Raw genomic sequence first — 13,764 nt, 5'->3', positions numbered from 1 at the left:
GAGAACCTTCATCCTTGTGCTGTGTGAATGTAGACAAACTATCGATACTTACTTTTAGACCTCAGTTTCTTCATCTCTGTATAGAGAACGCTGCAAAAAATCACCAAAGTGGAGTGAAGAATAAATCAAACAAAAGAAAGAAAAAAATACTTGGAATTGAACCTACAGGTACAATTACATAAACCTAACCACAAGCCAAAACTTCCATGTTGTTCTTATTTCCCAAGATTGGAAGTTTAAATGAGATGGGCATAAGTGATTGTAAATGTTACGTGTTAAGGTATTACAGGACAGTGGGAGAGACAAAGACATACATTTCTGTAAATAACTACATAAACATAGCCAACAGTGCAAAGCAGCATATGTTCAAGTGCCAAATGAGCAGTAGACAAAGACGTGGTAGGACTTGGGAGGAGGAAAGAAGGGAGGGTGGGCTGGGATGCTCAGAGAGGACTTCAAGCCTACCTTCCCCAGGCCATGGGTGATTCTCCACATGGTTTGAGGAACAGGCTGGTGAGGGGACACATTATGACAAAGTCATTTAGGCATTTGTTGTTTTAATTAATATGTGTAATTAATAAAAAACATAATAAAATTTACCATCTTAATCATTTTTAAGTGTACAGTTCAGTAGCTAAGCATTTCCACATTACTGTGCAACCAATCTCCAGAACTGTTTCATCTTGCAAAACTGCAACTCTATACCTATTAAACAACAATTCCCCTTTACCCTCCCCACCCAGTTCCTGGCAACCATCGTTCTCCTTTCTCTTTCTATGAATGTGAGTCCTGTAGTAATCATACAGTATTTGTCTTTTGTGATTGGCTTATTTCACTTAGCATAATGTCCTCAAGTTTCACTCATGCTGTAGCGCACGTCAGGATCTCCTTCCTTTGTAAGGCTGAATGATATTTCATTGTGTGTATATATCACTTTTTACTCATCCATTCATCCATTGGTGGACATTTGGGTTGCTTCTACCTCTTGGCTACTGTGAATAGTGCTGCAGTGAACATGAATGTGCAAATATCTCTTCAAGACCATCCTTTCAGTTCTTTTGGGTATATACCCAGAAGTGAGATTTCTGGATCATATGGTAGTTCTATTTTTAACATTTTAAGAATGCTCCATACTGTTTTCCGTAGCACTTGAACTATTTTCAATTCCACCAACTGTGCACAGGTGTTCCAATTTCTCCACATTCTTGCTAACACTGTTTATCTTCTGGGTTTTTGTTTGTTTATTTTGTTTTGGGGGGTCTTTTTGGCCGTGCCATGCACCATGCGGGATCTTAGTTCCCCAACCAGGGATCAAACCCATGCCCCTGCATTGGGAGCATGGAGTCTTAAACCCTGGATGGCCAGGGAAGTCCCTATTTTCTGTCTTTTGATAGTAGCCATCTAATGGGTGTAGAGTGATACCTCATTGCAGTTTTGATTTGCATTTCTGTGTGTAGTGGAGGGAGCATTCTCTCTGGGAAATGAATGGGTGCGGTTGAAGAGCAGCCTCCTGCAGTGAGGAGTACCTCTACTTTCAACATCCATCCAGAGCATGATGGGAAAGGACCAGATCCCTCACATTTGGGGTTTTTCCAGTTCCTCTACCCTACTATTCTACTCAAGAGATACAGAAACCGAAGGCACCAACCTGTTGTACTATTGTACTATTTTTTCTTCTGGACAGAGCATCTGATGCCCTGGGTCTCTTTTTTCCTACTGTGGTGAATGGGACAATGGAAAAGAAAACCTGTCTTTATCTCATGTCCCTCGGTCCCTTGACCCAGATACATCCAGAAATAGTCCATTCGTTTCTTCTTTTTTTCTTCTTCTTTCCTTGATCCCTTTAGTTTACTGGAGCCAAAACATCTTCTAAGAACACACCAACTCCTTACCTCTCCCTCATGTAGAAAAACCACTCACAACTCCTCTTGTTCATTATAGTCACTCTTTTCAGTCTTTCTCCAACTGGGTCACAATGTGTAAAGCATCTTGCTGCCTGCATCCTAAGTAGAGGTAAGAAGGAAAAGGAGGAAAAGGGGAACAAATACATAATGAACCCTTACAATGTGCCAATGTCCATCACTGTAAGTACTTTGACACATTTAGTCCTCACAACAAAATGAGATCAATATTATTATTACTGCCACTTTGAAGATAAGGAAATGGAGAATGAGGGTTTAAATAATGTGTCCAAGGAGACACAGATATTGAGAAAGCCAGGATTTAAGCCCAAAGCTCAGAAAGAAACCTGTGCCCTCCTCATTACTCCAGATTTCTTTCAGTTCTAAGGAGTTTACCTCTTCCCCAGGTTCAACTTGATTGTGTTTCTATGGAACTGTCATTGCTTCCTCTTACTTCTCTTACTTTGATAATTTGATAAATACTAATATTAATACTAATATCTTACATTTATATAATAACACCTTATAGTTTTTCAACATATCCATCCATTCTTTCATCTCATTCTCAGGTAAAACACAATGTATTAGTTTATATTTTTAATAGCTTTATTTTGCAAGGACTCATACATGCTTGTTGCAAGTAAAATTAAGCAATATAGAAAATTATAAAGAAGTAAAAAAAACACCCTAGGTCCCACTACCCATAGATAACCACTATTAATATTTTAGTAAATATGCATTTCATATATCTCTACATTTGTATAATTTGCCTAAATGGTATCATACTGTACCTGCTTTTCTAACCTGCTTTTTTTCATTCAGAGTATGTTGAAAAGAGCTTTCCACATCAATTAATATAATTTTACATCATCATTTTTAATGGCTACATAGTATTCTTTTTTAAATTTATTTTTTATTAAAGTATAGTTGAATTACAATGTTGCATTAATTACTGCTGTGCAGCAAAGTGACTCACACATATATACATTCTTTTTTAATATTCTTTTCCATTATGGTTTGTCACAGGACATTGAATATAGTTCCCTGTGCTCTACAGTAGGACTTTGTTGTTTATCCATTCTATATAGACCAGTTTGCATCTGCTAATCCCAAACTCCAATCCATCCCTCCCCCACCCCCCTGGCTACATAGTTTTCTAATTTAGGAATGTATTTCACTTGACCAGTCTCCAGTTAATGGACTCTGAGACTACTTCCAATTTTTTATTGTTATAGAAATTATTGGGAATTCCCTGGCTCCCACGGAATTAGGACTCCGTACTCTCACTGCCGTGGGCCCGGGTTCTATCCCTGGTCAGGGAACTAAAATCCCACAAGCTGCACCGTGAGGCCAAAAAAAAAAGAAAGAAAGAAACATTATTAACCCCAACTTAAAGATTAGGGAACTGAAGCTCTGAGAAGCTAAATGACCCCTTTTTCAAAATCCAAGACTAGAACTAAGCTGCTCAGGCCAAGCCCCAGACTTCTGACTCTCAAAACAGTGTTCTTTCCAACTAGACCACAGGAACAGGAAGCTGGAATTACTGACATAAGATATGGACTTGACAATTAAAAAAGAGTTTTTTTTTTTTAACTGCCCCATTTCTTAAAAAGTTAAGCATATACTTGCCATAAAACCAGCCATTCCACTCCTGTGTGATTTACCCAAAAGAAATGAACACGTAAATCCTTACAAATACTTGTACATGAATGTTCATAGCAGCGTTATTTGTAGTATTCAAATAATGAAAACAACCTAAATGTTCATCAACAGGAAACTGAGTAAACAAATTGTGATGTAGCCATTCAATGGAATACTACTCAGCAACCAAAAGGAAGGAAGTATTGATACATACAACAACATGGGTGAGTCTTAAAAATAATATATTGGGCTTCCCTGGTGGCGCAGTGGTTGGGAGTCTGCCTGCTAATGCGGGGGACACGGGTTCGAGCCCTGGTCTGGGAGGATCCCACATGCTGCGGAGCGGCTGGGCCCGTGAGCCACAATTACTGAGCCTGCGTGTCTGGAGCCTGTGCTCTGCAACAAGAGAGGCCGCGATAGTGAGAGGCCCGCGCACAGCGATGAAGAGTGGCTCCCACTTGCCACAACTAGAGAAAGCCCTCGCACAGAAACGAAGACCCAACATAGCCATAAATTAAAAATAAATAAATAAATAAATAAATAAATAAAAATTAAAAATAATAATAATAATAATATATTGAGCAAAAGAAGCCCGACACAAAGGAATACGGACGGCATAATACCACTCATATGAAGTTCAACAGGCAAACTAGGCTATACTATTGGAAAGTGACCAGTGAGGCCCTCCCCTCCTCACATGTTTCACAAAGGTAGACCTGCCTGTGAGGACCACATGTCTGAAGCCCTCACCATGCCACCACACGTGTAAAAGCTGATTGTTTCCATGAGAAAGAAGACTTTGTGTCAAAAATAGACTTTCAAGGAGAAAAATAAAAGCTGTTTCCTGAAGCTAGGCATAGGGGAGCAATTCCTGGAAAGGTAAATGCTGGAAAACCTAGTTCAAATTTCGAAGGGTCGAGAAGGACTCCAGGTGATAACAATTCCAGGACCCTCTCTGCCTCAGAGGTCCAATAAAATTCAACTGCCTCATTCGCCTTCAGTCTACCTCTTCCCGTCACAGAACCTCCGAGACCACCTTAAAGACCATCTCAGTTTCTTCAGACAAGTGACTTTCAGATGCTCAGCTGATTAGGAAAGTCAGAGGTGGTTGCTTGCAAAAGAGAACAACACAAAACAAAACTGAAAGCCCTAAAGAAGGAAGAATCTCTATAAATCAAATATTTGTCTGTCATGGCAGCCTGCAATAAAGGCATCTCCAAAACCAAACTGTTTGTCTTGTCTACAGAAATGTGTGTGAGTGTGTGTGTGTGTGTGTGTGTGTGTGTGTGTGAGAGAGAGAGAGAGAAAGAGAGAGAAGCTGAGAGAATGATATGAATGAGGCCAAGATAAGAGAGAGCAGGTGAATTTTCCATTTCTTACCAGACTTCCCATGACCAAAAGGTAATAAGGTCCATAATCAGCAAACTCTCAACTTACACCTGTGTGTATTCTTAAACCAGTGCTTTTCTTTTTTTTTTAAGATTTTTTATTTTTGATGTGGACCATTTTTAAAATCTTTATTGAATTTGTTACAGTATTGCTTCTGTTTTGTGTTTTGGTTTTTTGGTCGCAAGGCATGTGAGATCTTAGCTCCCTGACCAGGGATCAAACCTGCACCCCCTGCATTGGAAGGTGAAGTCTTAACCGCTAGATCACCAGGGAAGTCCCAAACTAGTGTTTCTTTGAGTCTAATTACCTAGAGTACCTACATCAGAGGCACTTGAAGGAAGGGTGCTCTTGTTAAAAGTGCTGGTTCCTGGGCTCCAGACCTCTGGAATTTAAGTCACTGTGTCTGGGATGGAGCCCAGGAATCACCAGGTGATTCTTACGCACTAAAGATTGAAGACCATTACTTTAAACAAACACAGTGGGTTGTTGGTTAATGGTTTGCTCAATAGTTTAACTTGATTATAAGTTAACAAATTAAACTCTATATTTTCACTGGTATATTTGAATTACATCTGTCTCAAGAAAAGCAATTATGAACTGGTGAAGAAACCAACAAACAAACAAAAACACTGGATGATTGAGAATGTAAGTCCATACAACATTTCTGGAATTGTCAGCAATGTGTAAAAAAATCCTTCTAAATGCTTTGATTCATATTTTCCACTTCTAGTCATGTATCTAAAGGAAATAATGAGTAAGCCAAGAACCATGTTATAAAAATGTTTATTTTGCCATTGTTCATAATAATGAAAAATTGAAACCATCTAAATGTCTAACAACATGAGATTGTTAAATAAGTTATAACAATGCCATGTGATAAATGGAGATTGATATTTATTGATACAGAAACATGTTTACAGTACATCATTGAGCAAGGTTACAAAACATTTTACCATATTTCATTAAAAAAAAAAGATTTGGAAGGATAAAATACAAAATGTTAACAGTAATTATCTCTGGTTGTTATGGTTACAGGTCACATACATTTTTCTTCTTTGTAATTTTTCTAAATTCTTTAAAAATAATGCACATTATTTTTATAATCAGAAAAAAGCAATAAGGCTGTATTCCTTTTGCTGTTTTTAATTGAAGTACAGTTGATTTGCAATATTATATTAGTTTCAGGTGTACAACACAGTGATTCAATATTTTTATAGATTATACTCCATTTAAAGTTATTATAAAATAATGGTTATATTTCCCTGTGTGGTACAATATATCCTTGTTGCTTATTTATTTTTTACAGAGTATTTTGTATCTTTTAATCCCCTACTTCTAAGGCTGTATTCATTTTGAATAGAAGGGGACAGGCCACTGAATTCTATGTCTGAGGAGTGGGGTGAAGTCCCAGATCTACTGCTTTGAACCTCATTTTTCTTTTCTCTCAAATGGGGATGGTAATATCTTCCTTGTCTACCTCAGAGGGTAAGTGTGAGATAAAATGTGGAAAATGTTTTGTAAACTATAAAATGTTTTATGAAGTTAGTGTATTATTAAGTCTGATTTTCATATCAGAGACATAAATTCAGGTATGCAAAGATTAGTTATTAAAGCATAAAGCTAGACCTTTCTTAAAAAAAACTGGGTATTTTTTACTTTTTATTATGGAAGTTTTTAAACATATAACCAAAGGAGATAGAATAATATAATGACCTACCATGTATACATCACCTGGCTTCAATATTATCAACTTAACAGCCAAATTGTTTTAGTTATACCTGCCTATCCACTCCTACTGTTAACATAGTACCAGACATGAAACTGGCATTGGGCCTCTGTGATTTTCATAGACACAAAAAGATATTTTAATTCTTAATTCCTCATCTAAAAAGAAAGAATTGTACACTTTAAAAGGGTGAATTTTATGGCATTCGAATTTCATTTCAATTGGAAAAAAAGACAGGAATTAACATATGCACAACACTTAGCATAAATGTCTGGCATTTAGACATGGCTCATTATGGGTAAATTCTCATCTGTGGTGTTGCCATGACTTCAAGCTCTAAGGCGACTACAAACTCTCCTTAAAACAAAATACTCACTCGGAAACAACTACAGGGTTAACAGTGACAATAGTGTATAAAGTTTAGTTATTGGAATGTGGGTGACATTTTTCCTCTCAATTTACATGAAAACTTTACATGATTCTATACATTAAAAATTTACATGAGGGACTTCCCTGGTGGTCCAGTGGTTAAGACTCCGTGCTTCCAGTGCAGGGGGCGAGGGTTCAATCTCTGGTCGGGGAACTAAGATACCACATGCTGCACGGCGTGGCCAAAAAACAAAAAATTTACATGAAAATCTTCTATGATTCATAATATATACCACTTAAAATTAAACAAACAAACAAAAAAACCCCAGTATCCAGACATATTGTATCTCCAGATTGTTCACCCTCAGAAGGCATTCTAAGGACTTTCCTGGTGGTCCAGGGGGTAAGACTGTGTGCTCCCAATGCAGGGGGCCCGGGTTCGATCCCTGGTCTGGGAACTAGATCCTGCCTGCATGCCACAGCTAAGAGCCAGTGCAGCCAAAATAAATAAATAAATAAATAAATGCTTAAAAAAAAAAAAAAGAAGGCGTTCTACCAGAAACTCAACACCACAACCAAGAGTTGATTTAATGTTATTCCTAAAGATTATGCATGCAGCTCAGCATTGGGGCAATCATAGGCACCCTGAAGTCTGACAGACTTGAGTTCAAATCCCAGCCCTGTCACCTACCAGATATGTGACATCAGACAAATTCAAATTAATTACTCCTTCTAAATGTTGTACGCTAGCATCTCCCTCCTATAGTCAGTAGGAGAACTAAATAAGACAAGGTAAATAAAGCACTTGGCATGGAGGCCAACACGTAGTGGGTTAGCAATAACATCACACAAGATATTTCTTCAATTATAGAAGACGTTTTGGTTTTTTGTTTGTTTTTTGTTTTGTTTTACTGCACAGCTTGCTGGATCTTAGTTCCCCAACCAGGGATTGAACCTGGGACCACGGCAGTGAAAGCACCAAGTCCTAACCACTGGATGGCCAAGGAATTCCCTATAGAAGACCTTTTGGATACATTATCATAGATATGGTTTTCTCTCTTATGGATGAAGAAACTGACAAGCTTAGTGAGTATTGCTGAGGGTGTGGAGCCAGAGGACTTCTCATTCTCTCCCAGGAAAGTGAAACTTGGGACAACCACTTGGCATAGCCACGATTTGCTATGTCTAGGGAAGTTGAAGAGGTGGTTTTCCCTACATTCCAGCAAGTCCATTTCTAGGTATGTGCCCTAGAAAATTCTCACATGTATGGCAAGGAGACACAAGAATGTTCATTGCAACAATGCTTCTGAGAGCAAAAACTTGGAAGCAATCTCAGTGTCCATTAACAGGAAAATGGATAGATCAATTGTGATGAATTGTGATCAATTGTCATGAAGTCAAACACCTACAGCAATTAAACTGACTGAACTATCCATATGAAGCAACATGGGTAAATCTCAAAACCACGAGGCTGAATGGAAAAAGTAGTGGCAGAAAGATTCATACAATATGATACCATTTTTATAAGGTTTACAAACATGTGAAACAATAGGATATCCTTTTTATGGATTCATATATATCAACTTTAAAAATAATGAATAGTAAATTCAGGATAATGGTTATCTCAAGAAAGAAAAAGAAGGGAATATAATAAGGGAGGGATACCTGGGGGTGTGTGTGTAATTGTTTCTTTAATATTTGACTTCTTAAAAAATATAAAAAACAAATATGGCATAGTGTTAGGATGTGTGTAAGGACTTGGATGTTTGTTATATTATTCTTTTTTTTTTAAACTCTTTTTTAACATACATTTATTTATTTACTTATTTATTTTATTTTTGGCTGCATTGGGTCTTCGTTGCTGCGCACGGGCTATCTCTAGTTGTGGCAAGCGGGGGACACTGTTCATTGCGGTGCATGGGCTTCTCATTGCGGTGGCTTCTCTTGTTGCGGAGCACAGGCTCTAGGCACGCGGGCTTCAGTAGTTGTGGCACGTGGGCTCAGTAGTTGTGGCTTGCAGGCTCTAGAGCGTAGGATCAGTAGTTGTGGTGCACGGGCTTAGTTGCTCTGCGGCATATGGGGTCTTCCCGGACCAGGGCTCGAACCCCAGTCCCCTGCATTGGCAGGCGGATTCTTAACCACTGTACCACCAGGGAAGTCTCCCTACTGCCTGTTGAAACACATCAAACTTTTTTTTAAATAAAAGGGAGACGGGACCAAGCAGGAAGGTAAATCCTCTAGCATCACACAGGTCAGTGAAAAAAGCAGTTCAACACTCTTTCCTAAGCTTCTTTTGCTATTGGGAGGAAATGCTTAAATTTCCCACCAGACCACGTGGCAAAATCCAGAGAGCCCTGCCCAGACCTAGAGACCATCCACCATCACCACACAGTGGTAACACTAGGCCAAGTTAGCTGTCACTGGAATGAGGAGGATAAATTAAATAGTAAACTCTGAGAAGACTCTTCTGAGGCCTCAAGTCTTCAAGAAATTCTCTGGAAGGCAATGCAAAGAAGAATAATTAGTTCTATGAGTGAAGAGTCATTTAGAGTCTGAGCTAATAGTCCCAAGAGTTTTGATTGTTGCTAAATTATCTGCATTTCAGCAGGACCAATTGAACGGGCAAATTCCTGAATGAGTCATAATCCACACAAATGAAATAAAAAATGACTCCAAGCTTCTCCCGTATTACACAAGAGCGATGTTAAGACTAGATAGAGGGCTTCCCTGGTGGCGCAGTGGTTGAGAGTCTGCCTGCTAATGCAGGGGACACGGGTTCGAGCCCTGGTCTGGGAGGATCCCACATGCCGCGGAGCAACTAGGCCCGTGAGCCACAATTACTGAGCCTGCGCGTCTGGAGCCTGTGCTCTGCAACGGGAGAGGCCGCGACAGTGAGAGGCCCGCGCACCGCGATGAAGAGTGGCCCCCGCTCGCCGCAACAGGAGAAAGCCCTCGCGCGGGAACGAAGAGCCAACACAGCCAAAATAAATAAATGAATAAGTGAATTTATAAAAAAAAAAAAAAAAAAAAAAAAGACTAGATAGAAATCAAACGGAATATCTGCCTCCAAATCTGTTGGTGGCCTCCAGCAACCCTTTTGGGTGGGTCAAAGGCCATTGTAATAGCTGGGCTTCTGAGCGATGGCTGACAGCTGCCTCTTAAGATCCTCCCAAGCCCTGCCTCTGTGTTCTACATTCAGGCATAGCTTGGCTCAAAGGATTGGGGAAACTGATTACTTGGGCTAGTGGTAGCAGGCTTTGCTTACCCGAGCAAGCAAAAATCTTTAGGAGAAAAGTCTGCTGAACATTTTTCGAATGGGTAATTTATTTTTTAATAATAGAGGATGTTTTCAGTCCTATCAAGTTTCTGAATTCTACAATTTTATTTTCCTTCTAGCAAGTTCCTGTGGGCACCTCACCATTCCCACAAAAGAGTGAATACCCCAATGGATAAATCCATCTTTGTGTTTCCAGAGCAATTTCTTCTTCACAAAGAGGTTCCATATCCATTATGTCATTTGATTCTCATGCTATTTGAGTCATAGGAAATAGGAATAAGGACAATAACAATAATATCAAGTATTTGATATTACTGAATGAAAGAAGCCAGTCACAAAAGATCACACATTGCAGATTTCATTTATATGGAATGTCCAGGATAGGCAAATCCATAAGGATTTAAAGTAGATTAGGGAATTCCCTGGCAGTCCAGTGGTTAAGACTCCATGCTTCCACTGCAGGGGGCACAGGTTCAATCCCTGGCGGGGAACTAAGATCCCACACGCCGTGTGACGTGGCTAAAAATAAAAAATAAAAAATAAATAAAGTAGATTAGTAATTGCCACGGGTTGGGAGAAAGGGGTAATGGAGAGTGAGTGCTAATATGTACAGGGTTCGTTTTGGGAGTGATGAAAAAGTTCTGGAATTAGTGCTGATGGTTGCACAATCTTGTGAAGACATGAAAAACCTTACACTTTCAAATGGTGAACTTTATGGAATGTGAATTTTATCTCGGTTTTTTTTAATTGCAAAAGGAAAAAACTGAGTGCTTACCACGTGCTAAGACTGGCCAAGGTCTTTACTTGCTTCAGGCCACTTATCTCTCCTAATCATCTCAACAAGCTTATGAGATACTATCATTTCCTGGAGACAGGCTCAGAGAGATGATGGGTCCACAGTGATGTGGCGAACACATAAGAGCCAACCAAAATTCAGATTTCTGTCCCTTACTTTCCAAATCAGACCTTTAACTGTCACCCAGTAATTCAAGAAGATATTTCTGAATGTAACTCATCTGATAGTATTTCCTCTGCTCTACTCTCTTAGTAAAAGATCTTTGCAATGCTTTTTGCTTTTACCTCTTATGGTGCCTTTTCAAAATTTTCGGTTTGTCCTCCCGAGTTTTTGAGAGTTAAAAATAGCAGTGAAAAAAAAAAAAAATAGCAGTGATTTTCCCCTGAAAGTCCTTAACTCTTTAAACCACCTTTCTTCTGATAAAAAGTGAAGTTTCATTTCTTAGCTCCAGGGAAGTCCCTTAGGGTCACACAACTACAGATGATTTTAAGCAAAGCTGTGAGGTCTAGCCACTACAGTCATTCGGCTTCAAGGACATGATTACCTTACCACACAGTTCCCCAAGGGTTTTTGTTTACTCTGGCCTAAGAGGTCATTTGGATGACAAGTGAGTCAGTCAAAACACTAGAGAAGGAAAAGACACATAGCAACAGTCTCTGTTATGGGTGAATCCTCAGACATTCAGAATTCCAGGGTGGAGAGACTGGGAGTGACTTTCCTATGGCCTGGAGCTAGGAGCAGACCTGAGCCTAAAATTCTAACACTATGGTAGATTTATCGAATGAGTCTCAATCAAAAGAAATTGATATTTATATAAAATATAAGTTTAAAAAGTCTAACTAAAAAATGAGTACAGTATCATCCCACTTTTTTGAAAAAAACTATATATATAAACATTTATAAGTGCTAAAATAGGTACCAAAATGTTAATAGAGGTTATATCTCTGGATGGGAGCATCATAAGTGATCATTTTTCTCCTTTCATTTTATTTATTTATTTATTTTTGACAGTGCCACTCGGCTTGCAGGATCTTAGTTCCTCAACCAGGGACTGAACCTGGGCCCACGGCAGTGAAAGCACAGAGTCCTAACCACTGGACCACCAGGGAATTCCCTATTTTTCTCCTTTTAGATAATCTATATGTACTTATTTTTTCACAATGGACTTTTGAAAAGAATAATTTCCTGTTTTTTAAAAAGTGAGAGTAGGCAAAAATTTCTTACATAGGACACAAAAAAGCATCAAGCATAAAATAAACAATTGATAAATTGGACTATATTAAAATTAAGAAATGCAGTTCACCGATCAGAGGGCAGACAGCAGAAGCAAGAAGAACTACAATTCTGCAGCCTGTGGAAGGAAAACCACATTCACAGAAAGACAGACAAAAAGAAAAGGCAGAGGACTTTGTACCAGGTGAAGGAACAAGATAAAACCCCAGAAAAACAACTAAATGAAGTGGAGATAAGCAACCTTCCAGGAAAAGAATTCAGAATAATGATAGTGAAGATGATCCAGGACCTCGGAAAAAGAATGGAGGTAAAGATCGAGAAGATGCAAGAAATATTTAACAAAGACCTAGAAGAATTAAAGAACAAACAAACAGAGATGAACAATACAATAACTGAAATGAAAAATACACTAGAAGGAATCAATAGCAGAATACCTGAGGCAGAAGAACGGATAAGTGACCTGGAACACAGAATGGTGGAATTCACTGCTGCAGAACAGAATAAAGAAAAAAGAATGAAATGAAATGAAGACAGCATTAAACACATGCTGTCTTCATGTTTGAGACAACATTAAACACAATAACATTCGCATTATAGGGGTCCCAGAAGGAGAAGAGAGAGAGAAAGGACCCAAGAAAATATTTGAAGAGACTGTAGTCGAAAACATCCCTAACATGGGGAAGGAAATAGCCACCCAAGTCCAGGAAGCACAGAGAGTCCCATACAGGATAAACCCAAGGGGAAACACGCCAATACACATAGTAATCAAATTGGCAAAAATTAAAGACAAAGAAAAATGATTGAAAGCAGCAAGGGAAAAATGGCAAATAACATACAAGGGAACTCACATAAGGTTAACAGCTGATTTCTCAGCAGAAACTCTACAAGCCAGAAGGGAGTGGCACAATATATTTAAAGTGATGAAAGGGAAGAACCTATAACCAAGATTACTCTAGCTGGCAAGGATCTCATTCAGATTCGATGGAGAGATCAAAAGCTTTTCAGACTAGCAAAAGCTAAGAGAATTCAGCACCACCAAACCAGCTCTACAACAAATGCTAAAGGAACTTCTCTAAGTGGGAAACACAAGAGAAGAAAAGGACCTACAAAAACAAACCCATAACAATTAAGAAAATGGTAATAGCAACATACATATCGATAATTACCTTAAACGTGAATGGATTAAATGCTTCAACCAAAAGACACAGGCTCGCTGAATGGATACAAAAACAAGACCCACTTCAGACCTAGGGACACATACAGACTGAAAGTGAGGGAATGGAAAAAGATATTCCATGCAAATGGGAATCAAAAGAAAGCTGAAGTAGCAATACTCATAGCAGATAAAATAGACTTTAAAATATAGAATGTTACAAGAGACAAGGAAGGACACTACATAATGATCAAGGGATCAATCCAAGAAGAAGATATA

This window comes from Balaenoptera musculus, chromosome 11, assembly GCF_009873245.2.
Source record: "Balaenoptera musculus isolate JJ_BM4_2016_0621 chromosome 11, mBalMus1.pri.v3, whole genome shotgun sequence".
Lineage (NCBI taxonomy): Eukaryota > Metazoa > Chordata > Mammalia > Artiodactyla > Balaenopteridae > Balaenoptera > Balaenoptera musculus.
Note: the sequence above shows the minus strand (reverse complement) of the source record.